The 16761-nt window shown below is 40.9% G+C and overlaps 1 protein-coding gene across 2 annotated transcripts in view; it reads right to left on the minus strand.

Moving 5' to 3' along the window:
- Positions 1 to 16761, minus strand: part of ETV6 (ETS variant transcription factor 6) — a 219778-nt gene that overhangs the window by 132820 nt on the left and 70197 nt on the right. The window contains exon 1 of one of the 2 annotated variants that reach the window (XM_087442736.1): positions 5545 to 5630. The exons of the other annotated variant lie outside the window; for it this stretch is intronic. The gene's annotated coding sequence lies outside the window, so the exon portion shown is untranslated. Of the gene's footprint in view, positions 1 to 5544; positions 5631 to 16761 lie in introns of those variants that run through there. 2 annotated transcript variants of the gene reach the window in all.

The following is a 16761-nucleotide window of genomic DNA, read 5'->3' on the forward strand; positions in this document are numbered from 1 at the left end:
ATCTCAGAATCAATATTTCCTTTCCTTCTGAAGTAGTTCAGAGCTCATCAAAAGAATTATCTGCATTTAAGGAAAGTACTGTTTCCCTGAAGATACTTATTCAACTGACAAGGAAAGGGGGAGGGGGCCTTGGGCAGATCCACTGTTTAAACTCAAACAGGCAGTGTTTGTTAGATCAATTAAAACAACTGGATGGGATGGGAAGGATTATTATTAGTTTTAAGTTAAAACATGGCAAATAATGGCAAGAAACCAACTACTGTGTTCAGCTAGAAAAGCAGTGCAATTTGCATCTTAGATCTACATACCAGCTAGTTGCAGTCCATACATAAACACAACTTCCGTCAGTTTCTGTGGTTTAACTGGGTACGGTGAAGTGGGACACCAGAGTCCAAAAATAAGTTGGGGGAAAAAGATCAGCAAGATGCCATTATGAAAACAGAAATCAAGAGCAAAAGAAAAAGCACAGATTAAAATAAAGCAAAGGGGGTGTTTACGTTTTGGAAAGACAGTTCTCTGACATTTTATATTTCATCAAATGTGCAAAGGGAAGCAGGGGAGTCCCCCGGCCCTATAACCAAATTAAAGATTCTCTTCTCATACCCTGGAAAGTTTGGTGGTTGTGGTAGGAAGTTTCTATTTTAAATGAAGATATACATATTTTTGTAATTTCTGAATGGAATTGATACAACTTCCCTGAGGCATCCTCTACCAGCAACTAGGGCATTTGGAATATTTTTGTTTAAACACACATCCTAAAGTTTCCTGGTGAATTTCTTAGTAAGGGCAGGCATATACCTCCTAGATTTCATTTCTGTATCAATCAAGATGACCTGTGAAAGGTCACCCAGAGGTAAAACCTTCAACTTCACTTTTCTTGAACTTTACCAAACATCACACATATTTTGAGCAACTCTAACTTAAGGATGAGTTACATTTTTGGTGTTTGGTTTGGGGTTTTTGGTGTGAAAGAGGCAAAGACATAAAAACACATATGGGAAACATACAAAATCTGTTTAGGGGTTTTTCAAGGTGAGATAGGCTTTTAAGTATTTTAAACATACTGTTTTTCCAGTTTAACAAACTCTCCATAAGCTTTAACCCTCGAATAACCTCCCAGTCCCAATATATGTCTAGATATCTTATCTACCGTTAACTTCATTCCCAGAAATAGCTTTCTGTTTTGGTAGGGTGTTTGCAGAAGTGAAACTGTTGATGAAGAAAACATTGTGCAGCCAAAGAGTTTTCAAATGGCATGGTATGAGTGCAAGAAAAAAAGATGGCATTTCATAATATGGTGACTTTCTCTTAAAGCAAGGAGAAACTCACAAGAGCCTGTAACTAGTCCATAGGAGTGAGACACCACCTCATCCCAGCTCCCTCACCCCTCACCAACTCCATCAACGACAAGCTGGGAGAAACCCAGCCATCAAAGTGGATTTTACTTTTTTTCTGGGAAATCTACCTCCAGCCTACTGTTAAGAGTCAAGCTAGGCATCATCTTTAAAATGTATATATTCTTACTTGTAAAATTATCATTGTATTGTCCCTTCATTTCACTGTACTTCCTCGGAGGCAGCCCCAGTGTGTCTGCACTTCTGCATGCTTCCCTGTTCTTACTGCTACACTGAGATGCCAGACTTCAGTGCTTGCCCTGGGATTTTAGACCACCCCCACCTCCAAATAATTCGAGATGGAGACAACTGTGCTATTTCATGAGGAAACCTATAAAAAGAAGGCTAGAGACTGATTGTGGACCTTGAACTTCTCTCATTCCTGATGACGGCTTCCACTCAACAATATCGCGACACCATAAGCTCGGGACGGGAAGCTCTTTTTAAAAGGTTCAATAAAAAGACTTGTCAGGGGCCGGCTCCGTGGCTTAGCGGTTAAGTGCGCGCGCTCTGATGCTGGCGGCCTGGGTTCGGATCCCGGGCGCGCCCCGAGGCACCACTTCTCCGTCCAACGCGAGACCGAGTCCCACGTACAGCAACTAGAAGGATGTGAACCTATGACATACAACTATCTACTGGGGCTTTGGGGGGAAAAAATGAATAAATAAAATCTTTAAAAAAAAAAAAAAAAAAAAGACTTGTCAGTAACAGAAGAGAGGGTATCTTGAACAAGAGGGGGAAAAGAAAAATGTGCTTCTAGGGCCTCGAGTAATTTGCTAGCAGCCATTACACACCTACCTGTGACCCTGGGTTCAGCGGCCAGAAGAGCACTTGGGGGACCCCAGAAAGGATGTTGCCCAGTGCGTGGGCTCCTTTATTCTTCCAAGGAGAACAAAACACACAGCTGGGAATCCCACACCACAGATTTATCTCCTTTTGTCTCTCTTTTTCTTAATCTCTAGAATGACTCACGTGCTCCTCATTTTTAATCTATTATTATAACCATGCACTTAACATCTACAGTGGCACAATCAACAGACCATTAGCAATTAGAAATATGAAACAAATACTGCTATCTCAGATGGCAACATCTAGAAAGAGCAGCTTAAGGAGATTAACATCCAATTTCCCAAATAAAGGAAACCTCTTTATCCTCACAACTGCTTCTCTGGTCTGACCCCAAGAAAGCGAAGGGGAGTACCCGCTTAGTGCTCATTCACCTCTGAAGCAAACTGTCAGTCAAATGAAAACCAGAGGTGTTTTATTTTAACATTACAGAGGGGAATAACGATTCTCCCAAGAGGATTATAACCGCTACTCTAATTAAATTAAAATGCTACAGACAGTGATATTAATGCATTCAAGTGGTGTAGAGAGGATAAACAGCCAGTGGAGGTCAATGATGTGACGAAAAATGCCGTGATGTGGTTACATTATTGTTTAGATGCTAAAAAAGATAAAACATACTGCTCTCCAAGTTGCAGACACAACCTAACAAACCGGCCAGCTGAACAAAAGGGAAGCCCTGCCATTTCTAAGGCCAATTGTAACACCTATCAGAAGAGGGGTGGGGAGCAGCACAAAGCTCTGAAAAGAGAAAATAAGGCTAAAAATAGTTTTAGGCAAGGGATGAAATGTAAATTTTACTAACCATTATAGAAAGCTTTTTTTTTTTTTTTAAGATTTAAATAGAATACGGAGTAGGGTTGCAGCAAGCACAACTATCCAAACCAAAATGAGCCCTCCTCTCCTTCCTCCCCCTGACCGTGAAGGGCAAATGAAGGGCACCCATCTAATTCTGCTCATTTTTAAACCGAGTGCTTAGAAACCTGTGACGATCGCATAAAACAAGCATATACATTTTGTGCTCAGTAGGAGAATGGCATTTCTCTTCTCCCCCCACCCCACACCATGGCTGCATATTATAGAAGAGTCAAAAAATGAAGAATCTTACTACCAAAAAAGTCTTTCCTTTTCAAAATTACCCAATATAGAGTTTCTATAAATCATGGGGATCCTCCTAGTGCATTTATGTATTTGTTTTTACACCTATAACTCTTCAAAAAGGCTAAGAGGTTGAGAAACTTAGAGCCTATTACTAATTAAGTATTAACTTTCTGGAAATAAAGATAAAGCATTTCTGGAATTGAGAAAAACAGAAATAAAGTTTGGTTGTACTTGCAAAAAATGGTTTACAGGTAATTTCAAAGATTCCTCAACTGCAGAGCTGAAATGTCCTTGATTTAGGAACTTTTTCCAGAAATAGTCCTCATCTCCACTGTAAATGCCAGGATTATCCCCAATGATGGTTTCTGAAGCCTGTGTCAAGTCCTGAGGAGGAAGAGTGTCATGGAAAGAGTGGTGGTCATGATCATTTTCTGGGGAACTATGGTAAAAATGCTACAGGTGCCCTTTGCATCCTGCTGCATTTAGGTGTCCCATTACTGCACTGAAAACTGGCAACCCTGGCGAGATAGAAACGAGCAGGCACCAGAGATACATTGGTCACGCTTGTAATATTCAAGATTTTGAAGGAAGGACTCTTTTTCCACCCTGCAGATTTTTGGGAAAGCTGCCTGGGAAAGTTGAGGCTTGTTCTACAGTCATCTTCTATAGACTGAACAGAAAGAACCTCTCCTCTGGGAAGCTATTTATTGAGATTTACTAAACTGAAGTCTGAATACACAATTATTTAAGTACACTCTTCCGGCTGCAAAATGTTTCAAGGTGGTGGCTTTGGCTTCCTTTAAATAAGCTTTCATTAACAAGCGAAAGTGATGTATCATCAAAAAACTGAACAAGACGGAAACTTGAGCCGTACAGTTTTCTAGATTTTTGGAGTCATGGATGCAAATAGACATACACAGGAACCTAAACTAACACATTCTTGAATGTCAATTTCTTTCACTTGAAAAACTACATTGAATATTTTATTCACCCCAAAATTTAGCAAGATCAACTTAAAGAACTTGAGAAAAGACGCAAACGTCAGTCTTCTTTTCTCAATATACATTGTACACACAGCCACAGACCATGACATTTTTGGCATTTCCCCAGAAAGAAACAGTATACCTTAGGATCTGGAGTGAGAACAGTATACCTTAGGATCTGGGATATACCTTAGGATCTGAGGTATTCAAATATGAATTTTGAAGTAGAAAAACCAGATCCATCAAATCACAGCAGTGAAGTTGTGATGTTATTTTCCATCCCATAGAAGTTCCAGAAGACGTGCAAACCAGCGGTCTGGGTTGGCTTTCCTCTTAGTGTCTAGCTCCTCTCCTGAGAGAAATGTCCCTCTGGATGCTGAGTCATTAGAATTTTACAATCCAATTGGTCTTTGGTTTATAACATGCTTGCAGTAATTTCAGGAAAAAAAAGGAGTTGGGGGAGAAGTACCCTGTGAAAATCAGGATGGGTGGAAACTACACTCCTGGTCTCTGGAGCTTCCTCCTTCAGTTACCCGGACGCCCACTCAGCCCTCGGGGGAGAGGGTATGCCAGACATACCACCGAAGTCGGGATCTTCCTACAAGCCTGGCTTCACCAGTCTAAGACGTGCTCTTGCTCTGGAAATTTAAGAAGATGGGTTCAGGACCCGAAATATGCAGATTCCTATTTAGAACTGAAATAGTCCGTTTCCCCACCTTCCTGGCCTATTACATCTTAAAATCAGAAGACAGTGTATTGTGTCTGTCAAACAGACACAATTAAGTCAAAGCATCCTAAGTCTTCCTTTTACCCAGAACTATGTTAGCTATGCACAGTGAGGTGAATAAAAAGAAGGGTTAGCAACAGGCCCTGTAATCAAGCATTCCTGTAAAGGTCATTAAGACTTTTTCTCCCTATGCCTGTTATGAACTATTTCAGCATTCATCAAGTGTCCACTAGGAGTCAAGACTTGTACCAGGCACCATGAATTCTGCAACCTTAAGTCCTAGAATTTCCAGGATGGCCCAATATTAAAAGTTCTGTATCGTTTTTCCCATAAATACATGAGTACTCATACATAAATACTTATACCACTCAGAACATATATCCCAACCTTAGTTGGAAAATACAGTCAGTGAAACAATCAGGAAAGGGAGCTAGCATTAAGGGAGCACTTGGAATGTGCTATCCATGGAGCCTTTATTTTATTTCAGACTCACAATAACCGTGCAAGGAAGGCATCATTGTCTCCATTCCGCATGAGGAACCCGATCTGAAGATTGCAGGGGTTAAGCAATCTCTTTAAGTCACCAGCTCCGGAGACGGTGTAGCTGGTATAAAGAGGAGAAATAAGGAATTACATTTCAGTAGCGCCAGCCAGCCAACAATTGCTTCACAACTCATGGGGAATCCCGAGAGCTAAGCTCAAGCTTGTAAGAACTGTTACAGTTTTGGAATATTTCATTGCTTTGAGCCCCTACTCCTCACAGAATTCCAGTGGGGTTCCCGAGGGTCACTCAACAGAGCCTCCTAAGCCAGGGAGCTGACTTTCTTACACCTGTTGCTTATCCTATTGGGAGCACAGATGGAGGGAGTAATGCATTTAGCTGAAGGGAAGGGACTAAATACGATGTACGAGACAAGTTCTCCCGGTATGACCTCTGAGCAGGGGTGGCCATCAGAATTCATCCAGGGATATGTATTGCCTGTGGGATGCAATCAGCAGGGCCACCAGGGCATTTACAGACTGCCTGTGTACATGATGACTTCACGTTGTACAGAAATCTCATCTTAGGGAATTTGTGAGTAAAAATATGTTACTTTTATCTCTTACATTTTCTTTAACCACAACAGCAAAACATTTCCTTTACTCAATTGCTTTCCGTTTATCCAAGAACAACAAATCTAAATGTACAGGTGAGACAAATGGGAGCAGTGAGGAGGAAGGGCCCCTGTCAACATTTATTCAGTGCCTTTAGTGTGCAGATCCCTATAAGAAGGAGCTAGTCTGCCTTCAGAAATCAACAGTGGCCACAGTACAACAAGGCTTCTCCAGTGGTCTGAGGATGCGGACTCCCATTCTCTCAAATGAGGAATGGATGAAGACACTAAGGATATATGTGGCCTGTGGGGAAAAAAGATTTAAAGGATCCTTGTAGATGTCTTCAAATACGGGAAGGACTAGTGTAAGGAAGAGTTAAGGCCCGCCACAGAGGGGAGGGCCAGCAACATATACCTGTGCACTAGAAATATATGTGTGGCTTATTGTTCCCCTAAAGCCAATTTAAGCTGAGGCTGAAAGATGACTCTAAAAGGGCTTCCCACATTGGGAAGGAGCTCACACAGAACTTGAAGGTGCCTTATAACTCCAAGATGCCGCTTCGATGTGACCTTATATCTCCTGGCAAGTCAAGCTTATTAACTACAGTGTGGGCAGAACAGATCCAAACAAAACATGAACCTAACAATCCCCTTCTCTATCAATTAGTCCCCTGTGTTCCCACACAGATCCCTAGGGTTCTACTGAATATAATTAGAAAAAGCACTAGTGTCTAGAACTAGGAGTAACCCTTTTAATGACAAGCACCAAAACAAAAACCTCAAATAGATTTCTTTATTGTTAAAATTTTAAAACATTTTAATTAAGATCCTTCCCAACCCTGAGATTCTATGGAATTTTTTTTTTTCTGACTTTCTTAAATATTTCTGACATGAATAGTAAGCAGAATCTCAAGCCATGATTCCTTTTCATGCCAGGTTGTGGTTTCCAGGGAAGTCGATGCCTGAAGAATGCTCAGCTCATTTGGCTGGAACCCAGTACTGATACAAGCAAGGTCACAGGCCTTAGACCTGGGTGGGAAAGTTCAAGGCCACTCCATGCCCCAGACTCTGCCCCTAATCCCTGCCATGATGTAGATGGCGGTGTTCGCTCAAAGTGGAGATCAGGTGAGCTCAGCGACACACATCACCACTCCTGGAAACCCCATGAAAGTGTATGTTCTATTGATGGAGGGTCACTCCAGCATAAGAAAGGGGGTGTGAATTTATTTATACAGAACCAGCATGTAGTACCTCTGGGAAAAATAAAGTCTTGCTGTTGGATTTATCCAGAAATGCCCCTAAACTTTTGATCAATCATTTGAAAGAGGGTCACTAAGTCCTTTCTTCGTAACTAATTCTAAGAGCAGAAGAAACAGGCACTTAAATTAACAACACCTTATATCCTGGGCACAACAAAGTGGCCAAGTTCAGCTCTTTATTAGCTGCTTTCTCCTCCATTAATACTATTCCGTTTAATGGTTTGGCTATTACAATTAGCCAATCAGCGGTGTCTCTGCCTGGGGCTAACGAATAATGAACTGAGTGAGTTGCTATTTAGTTGTATCAAGGGCACCATTAGAGAGCGCTTCCCAATTTCTACCCCCAGAGGAGAGATACCTTCCAGGCATATTCCACCTGCCATGTGACTGCTCTCCTATAGCACTCACAGTGCCCCTGGAGTGGGAGCTCCCTGGGGACTCATGGGACTTTAAAACCTGGGCAGAGGAAAGGATGAGGGTCAGGCTCTGCAGAGCCCGCAGGCAGAAGAGAAAGAAGCAGCCCAAAGGGTTGCTTGGGAACCTGTGCATTAACCATTAATTCCTCCCTCCCTTCCCACCCACCTTCTCATGCCTCATAAACCCTTCACCACCTCTCCCCAAGCAGCCCCTTCTTCCTGTCACAGCATCACTCTGGGCTTTGCCCATCTTCATTTCTTTCTTGAAAGACTGTATCCTGGAAGTCTTATAAAAGGAAGCGAGATGAAGAGAAGTTATGGCTCAAATTCACAACCCCAGCTGGTTGCTGGGGGTAGCTGGAGGGCAGGCAACTCAGACCTCCTTTAAAACTAAAAAGGTTTTTGCCCTTTGATTAATCTATACAAAATATCTATGGCTTAAATGGACCACATGCCTAACAAGAAACCTTAGGTTTCAAAGACTTGACACCAGAGCAAGATTTACATTCTAATTCAAATGAGGGTAATCCATAGAAATGCTGAATAAAGCTGAATAAAGTTTCTAAAATGGCAGTACCAATGAAGCTGTGTGCATGAAGTCCCACCGGGTCCCACCTGGATCCAGCCCATTTCCAATGAATCAGAAGACACCGCACCACCCCACATGCCTCAATCGAGAAGGAAGAAGGCGGGGTTACAACCACTACTATAGTCAAATCGAACCAAGTCCCTTGCTCTACATATCAGATAACTCCTGGGTTGCCTCAGGCTGAGAAATAAATAGAAAAAGCCCTGTAAATTCTACCTAGTATAACAAGAGCAAATTAGATCTGTAAAAGATTTATATCTCTGGAAAATGTTTACCACCAAAATAATTTTCAACAAGACCGTATAAGAACACTATACTTAAAAAGCAACGTAAAAGAAATGTCAATATCTCCTCAGTGTTGCTATATGAGTAACCAGCATGACAGTACCCAACCTTTACTCTCACATGTTATTTTAAAGATAAATGAGATGAAGCTTATGAAATATTATGAGTTTCTCAAAACAAAGGCTCTTTATAATGCAAGGCACTATTATGATCAGGAATTTGAGAAGTCCCAAATAAAGCACGACTTTTTATGTATGCTTTAAGAATCAAACCTGTCTTTATGTTGTAAAATGGGAAATTAACTTAATTGAAACCAAGAGTGAAGATTGACAAGGATCTCACTATAGGACTGACTGAAAAATTAGGGCAGAATTTATCTTTTTCTCCCCAGCCTCTATAACTCTAAAGAGTACCATATAAACAACCTTGAACACTGATGAAGAGTGTCACACACCTGCATTTCCTCTTTTAGCAAAACTTTCCCAGAAATAATAACAATCTTGGCAAGTAATTTCTACCTATCCTTGTCAAAAATCACAGAAATTTCCTGATTCATAGACTCAAGACTCCTTATAGGAACTCAGAAGAGGCATCTTCCCCTTCACTGTGGTCACGGTTAGAAAGACCTGGGAGTTTTGTTTTTGACAACGGATTACTGAAAACAAGTTCTGCTGACAAGGTGACTATTACTATGAAAAATGCCATTGGCCTTAGTACCTTTCTAAAACCTTAATGACAGGAATGAGAATGAAGTATAGACGTGTGTGCGCACGCGCGCGCGCGCATGATGACAACAGTGATGAACAGAACATTAAGCAGCTTGAAATAATAAGGAAACTCATTGCTGCACTCTTGCAGCCCTGTTGTTGAGACTCATTGATAGTTTATTTTACATAAGATCCCGTGCCTTCATTGAAACTATTAGTGCTCAATAGTACATGAAAAATGTGATTGAATTTCCACATATCTCAGGGACTCAGGATCAGCTAACAATTCAGGAAACACGTTTTAAATCAGGTATTCTGAATCTTGGCTGCACATCAGAATCATCTGGAGAAGCTTTAAGAAAAAAAAAATTCCAGTCTCCCAGTAAATCTGGCAGGCATCAATATTTTTAAAGCTCCCCATGTGATTCCAATATGCAGAAGGGTAAGGCTGAGAATCACTCTTAAATCAAGATATAAATGAGTAAATCAAGACGCACATTAAATGATTACCTTTCACAATAGGTTTTTAGAAACCTTATTAACCAATTTACTAATCGTCCTTCCCTCCTGAGTAAATTGCTATTGTTCTGCCTTTAACCATAAAAGAGAGATTATCAGTGTAACACAGGAAGTTCCTGAGTGATGACTAGCTGACCTACATATGAACAACTGCCCCACACAGGTGTGTCTGCGGTGGTTCCTCTTCTCTCCCAACTGCCTCTGGAGGTCCCCCCATCCACACCCCAGGAAGGCTGCTCAGCTTCACTTTCTGGAGCTTTCCACATGGAGCCTGTGTTCTCTGCACTAGCTGCGCTTGAACTGTGTCGCAGGAGCAAGACAAGGTTACTGAAGGACAAGCAAGAGGGAATGAAAACCCACTCCACTTCTGGCCTGCCCTCCCTACCTCCTCTCCCACCCAGAAGGGTCTGTCTGTCCTCATGTGCTCAGGCCCCAGAGCCCCTTCTCCTGCTCAAGAATGAATCCACATCAAGTAGACTGGAGACAGGGGAGCCTCTTTTCCTGAGGTGAGGCGCATAACCCCATGATGGCTGTCAGAGCTGCCTTTGTGCCACTCTACAGTGGCAAGTGGGACACATTTTTTCCCCAAAGTAACCCTGTCAGTAGTGGTTAGTTCTTTATTTTTGCATACCAAACTATCAACTGACTATAATCTGGGGAAATGCCTTGAACTCCAAGCAGCTGAGTTCTTAATAAAATCTTAGACTCGTAAACTAGTAGAAATCTTGAGCCTGCTAAGGCTCTTTACGAAGATAGCTTAAAGCCCTTCAATTACATGCTGCTGTATCTTCCTAACACCCCTAGGAGTCATGTCATCAGAACTAGCACAAAACCTACTTGATTGATGTAGGAACTGAGGTTGAAGGGTTAACAAGATTCTGGAATGAATCACATAACTGCTCTGCATCGAGCTAGCAGTCCTAAACCCAAAGATGTCATCTTTCTCCAGAGTTAGCTTCTGCCTATAATATTTTTTAAACTCTCGGTAACCATGATAAAGCCTGTGTATAAAGTGGCCCTGAAAGGGAAGGGTAGCTTACTTAAGAACCTTAACTTAAGCTGATTTATTTATTCACTCCTTGATAAAAACATTCTCAAGAAAAGCCAGTGGAAACTTAAATTGTTCCTATAAAACAAAATTTTCAACAGTTTCTAAGCATCTTGATGTTATTTGTGTTTTACCTCTTCTTCCTTTAAGCAAAATACAATTCTAAAACAGTGATAGGATTGTGGCGTGAATATGGCTTTAGCACCTGAAATTCACTCAGGTGTTAAAACTACCAGAATGGGTAGTAATTCTCTTTGCATCTTTAGAAAGCAACTTGCAAACCAAGCTGTGAAAGCATGCTACAGCCTCACCAGTCAAGCCTCACCAGAGGTGTCAACATCAGTTCTAGCATGGAGCCGCCAACAACTGAAATCTATAAATAGGAAGATCTGGAAAGTTTAACCAAAAAGGTGAAATAGGGACTCTGAAAATCACTTGGAGCTTGTAGAGCTGAAACAGGAGCTAGAAAAGGGCTAATATTCCCCTTTGGTTGTATGACTTTATATTCCTTGCCACGAGCAAATCAAATGTATGCTGACAATCACCAAAATTTCTGCCTGAAGAAGAGGTGAATGGACTGAACAGACACACATGACAAAGCACTAATGTAGTTCTTTGTTCTCCTGAGAATCAATGGTTTCTGAGTGGGTGAAAATGCATTTGAAAATCATTCTGATTAATACAAGCAAAGCTATCTTCTCAATTAACTTACTCTTATAACCTATTTTTCAACCCTCAAGCGTCATAAAACCCATCCATATAAAAAAGCCTAGTAACACAATGGGAAAAATGTGTCTCTAACTTTTGAAGTCTAGCAACATTCCCTAGAAAGTTCTAATAACACTTCCAATGAATCCCATAAGGCATTATCTAGACTAACCCTGTCCAACAGAAATATAATGTGAGCCACGTGTGTAATTTAACATTTTCTAGTAGCCACAGTAAAAAAAGAGAGACAGGTAAAATTAATTTAAATAATATATTACATTTAACCTAATATATCTAAAATATTCTTCCAACACATACTCTTTCAACACATAAAATCTTTGAGATATTTTGTTTTTTTAATACTGTCTTTGAAATCTAGTGTCTAGTTTACATTACAGCACATTTCAAATCAGATGCTAAATCTTCACTGGAAATACTTGATCTGTATTTAGATTTCATAACATTTACATTTGAACAGGTAAGTTCACACATCCAAGCTGTTGCAAACATACTTTAAAAGATTTTTAGTGCCGGCCAGGTGGTGCAGTGATTAAGTTCACATGCTCTGCTTCAGCAGCCCGGGGTTCGCGGGTTTGAATCCCGGGCATGGACCTACGCTCTGCTCGTCAAGCCATGTGTGGCGGCATCCCACATACAAAAATAGGGGAAGATGGGCACAGATGTTAGCTCAGGGTTTATCTTCTTCAGCAAAAAGAGGAAGATTGGCAACAAATGTTAGCTCAGGGCCAGTCTTCCTTACAAAAAAAAAAAGATTCTTAATAACTGAATCAAGTACATTTTTAAATTAAAATTTAAATTGGTTAAAATTAAATAAATTAAGAATTCAGTTTCTCTGTTGCACTAGCCATTTCCAGTGCTCATTAGCTGCATATAGCAACTGGTGACCACATTGCAAATTATAGGTTAGATACTGGGGCAGTGAACACCCTACAGGGATGAGTGGAGGCCATGAGGTTCGTGATGCTATCCCACATCTTTCAGAAACATCATAAACTCTGGATAGACAACGACTGCAGATACCTCATGCTCCTCTTCCTTCATTTCTCCAATCGCAATAGTCAGTCATTAGAGTCCTCCAAACTGGAAGCCATTTACAAAGAAGGACAAAGGGGATAGAGGTACCTCCTGCTCCTGTACTCAGAGACGATGAGCCTCTCAGCTCTCAGCAGAAAGAATACAGAGGAGTTTAGGCTCCATCAAGTAAAGTCTTTTACAGTCTTCTTCTCAATCAATGTCTCTCTCTCTCTCTCTCTCTCTCTCACTACCTAACAAATTTCCCTGGGAGCTGAAAAACAAGTTTGTTCAGGATGCCACTTTGCAGAGTTTCAGCTCTCCTCCCCAACACAAATTATCATGTGCATTGCAACCTTTCCTCATTTGGATCATTCTTGAACTTGGCCACAATCCTTCTTAGGAGAGCCCTAGAAATACAACCCAGCTGCAACTTCTAAAGCTCTGGGCACTCTGTTTAATACTAATTATTTCTACTGTTTAGAATTTTGAACCATAAAATAGAGGTTTAAACTTCTCAAAAGATACTTAGCACTTATCAGAGGAAAGACGTATCTAATTAGGAGAAAATAGATTTAAAGCAGAAAGAAAGCTCTACACACAGTAAAAGACGTGATTCTAAGTCCCTTGAGAGTAAGTCTGCATCCAACCTGCCCTACCTGCCTGGCCTGACTCCATGCAGCAGGTAAAGCAGTTGTTGAAAAAGGAACACAGGCTCCTTAGGCTGTGACTGATGTTCCCCCTGAGGATGTTCTTAAAAGGAAGAATGCTCTTATTCACAATAGCCAAGACATGGAAGCAACCCAAGTGCCCATCAACAGATGAATGGATAAAGAAGATGTGGTATACATCTACAATGGAATACTACTCAGCCATAAAAAAAAGACAAAATCGTGCCATTTGCAACAACATGGATGGACCTTGAGAGTATTATGCTAAGTGAAATAAGTCAGACAGAGAAAGACAAATACTGTACGATTTCACTCAAATGTGGAAGATAAACAAACACATAGACAAGAACAGATTGGTGGTTACCAAAGGGAAGGGGGTGAGGGAGAGGCAAAAGAGGTAAAAGGGCACATATGCATGGTGACGGAAGGAAACTAGACTTTTGGTGGTGAACATGATGCAGTCTATACAGAAGCTGAAATATAATAATGTACACCTGAAATTTACACAATGTTATAAACCAATGTGACCTCAATAAAATAATTTTTTAAAAAAAGGAAGAATGCTCCATAAGGACCCTTGAGAAGACACATCCCCTCCCCCATATACTCAATCTCTTACTAAGACTAACTTTATAGTTTTAATGCAAGTTGCATTTATTCTGTTACCAATCTAGCCATCCTTATCTGCTTTCCCCTATTCTCAAGACTGAAAAACACAAGTATCAGCCTGAACAAACACTCAATATTTCCTCCACATTGATTCTTCCCACTAAAACTACAAAAACTACAAAAAGATGGGAGGGGTAGATCTGAGTCTTAGTTTCCTAAGCTATAAAATGGAGACAATTGTGCTGACTGATTGATAAGATTTTGAGTAAATCAAAAGCGTTAAAATACGTGAAAAAGGCCATGCAAACCATGACGTATTCGTCTTATGCAATGATTTCCATTTCTTTCAGACCTAGGTTCAAAAACTAACACTGCTTCCCCTGTCCACTCCTTTTATCAAGAGCTTAAAAAAAATAATAATAATATGCATTGTCTCATGCATTACAACATTTTATGCACGTACATTAGATTACTGGGAGACAGAAGAATAGGTAGTATTTTCCTCAGTTCAGATTAGAAAAATAAATCAATCTAATTTTCAGAAGGTAGCCTTGAGCATGTTACATTTAGATTACAGGACAAATACGGGTAAGATGAAAATCTCCACATGACCCTGAGTAACCTGAGACCTAAATAAAAGTCCCACTCACTTCACACAATTGTCAGTAGACACTTTCTAGTTCAATAAAGGTGTTTAGAAGGTTTCTTACAGTTGATTATAGGCTTTTCACTCCATCACCCGCACTCAGGGCTTTAAGCAGTTCCCTCCCCATCCACGGACTCAGCTGCAAGTGACCCATTCAGGGCTGCCATCCTATCTCTCACAGTGTTCCAGGCCAGGTCTCCCCAGCCTGGATTCGCCTGACCTCCTCAGCCGACCCTGCCCTTGAGTTTGGATCCAGGTCTCCTTCTTCACAGTTCCTCGTTTCCGGGTCAACAGTTTGCTGGAGCTTGGACTTTGATTTTCCTGGGTCCACATCCCCAGTTGGGGGCCTACCTCACCTGCCTCTCAAGACTCCCAAAACCACACTGGAGCCCCAGGCACTCCCACTCACCCAGGAGGGAAGGTTGCCATTAGCAGAAAACTCGCCTGAGCAGGGACCTTGCCTGTCTTGTTCACCACCACACTCCTTGCACCTAGAGCAATGCCTGTTGGCTCACAGTAGGCACTCGTTAAGTATTTACTGAATGAATGAATGAGCCTCGTTAGACAATCTCACTCTGAGCATTTCTTAATGCCAACACAAACTCATCTTTTGTCCTGTGTTTTCCCCTAGGGCCATCTAGTGACTTATTGACAAAGTTTTAAGTCCAAGTATCTACATAAAAATCTTGCTACAAGCTGCCAGCACTGCCCATCTCCTCTTACTTTTCCTCTCCAGGAGACATGTTCACTGCCCTATTGTCCAGTTACTTGATTTGTTTTTTCGCCTTATTCCAGGTCATTCTAAGTTCCTGGAACACCTTACCTACCGTGATCCCAACCCAACAACTTTGCTGCCTATTGAGATAGATATTCTATAAGGTGCTTATACTTACTCCAATGATGCCACCATTCCTCAAAAATACTTTAGAAACATTTCTTTTAGGACTTTCAGAATCAGTTATAGATAACAGTTTATTGCTATTTCTTGTATCTGACCAAAAACAGTTTCAAGTATAGCTTGAAAACCTTACTCATCGGACTTGACGCCAAATGATTTTGAGTATTTCCAAAATTCAAATCCCACCTCAAGGACCAAAGTTGTTCTAATTATCTATGTACGATGTACAATTATCTATGTTACTCTAATTATCTATGTACTGTTTCTCTGCCAGCTAGACTTTAAAAAGTGATGACATAGACTATGTTTGTGTTGTTGACTGCACTACACCAAGCCTGATACACTGGAGATATGCAACTAGTAATTGGTGACTGAATGAATGAATGATCTGAAGACCTTTCTAGATTTTTCTTTGATTCAACAAATACCTGCCTGGCACTGCTAGGTTCTGAGAAGATGGAGATGAGTAAGAAAACAAAAAAAAATCTCTATCTTCTTTAAGGAGTTTAAAGTCTAGAGGGGAAAAAACACTTAAGTGGAAAGAAAAAGAAAGTATTATTTATTGTCAACTCTTATGTAACAGGCATATATATTATTTCATTTAAATTTCCCAGCAATCAAATAAGCATGAAATTTTAATCCTCATTTTACAGACTAAAATACCGGGATTCAGCAATGTTACATAACTGGCATAACGTTAATAAGTGACAAATCAGTCTTTGAACCCAGAGCCTACGGACAGAGAAACGTAGGTCCTTTCTTGCATGACACTAGGCAAGGGGTGTACAATGCAAGTAAATTTTGTCTTTTTAAGTGACTACTTTTGAAACTCTGAAGGAGACGACACTTACATGGATGTTTGAGGGCTGTTACGGGGTTAAGCGCTTGGTCATACTCTTTTTTAGCCTCACGCCATTCTACTCTAGAAATCATGTTAGGTGACACAGCAGCTCTGATATCACTAAGAAGTACTCCAAAGACCAGCTGCCCGAGCCCTACCTCCCACAGGCATCAAGAAGCCAAAAGCTTACTCAATCGGAGGTCCCTGACCCCTGTTCTGTGCCGATGTTGGGGTGAAGGTACTTTAAGTAGGAGTTGCCATGTGAACACTGGTGGACCTACAAATGCCTAGGGATGGGTGGGTGGATTAAGCAGCAGATAAACACTGGTACACATGGAATTGGAAGGAAGAAGGAGGCTTCGAAGCAGGAACTAGTGTCACTAAAAGG

Source organism: Ceratotherium simum, chromosome 17, assembly GCF_057802395.1.
Source record: "Ceratotherium simum simum isolate JZ-2026a chromosome 17, ASM5780239v1, whole genome shotgun sequence".
NCBI classification, from domain to species: domain Eukaryota; kingdom Metazoa; phylum Chordata; class Mammalia; order Perissodactyla; family Rhinocerotidae; genus Ceratotherium; species Ceratotherium simum.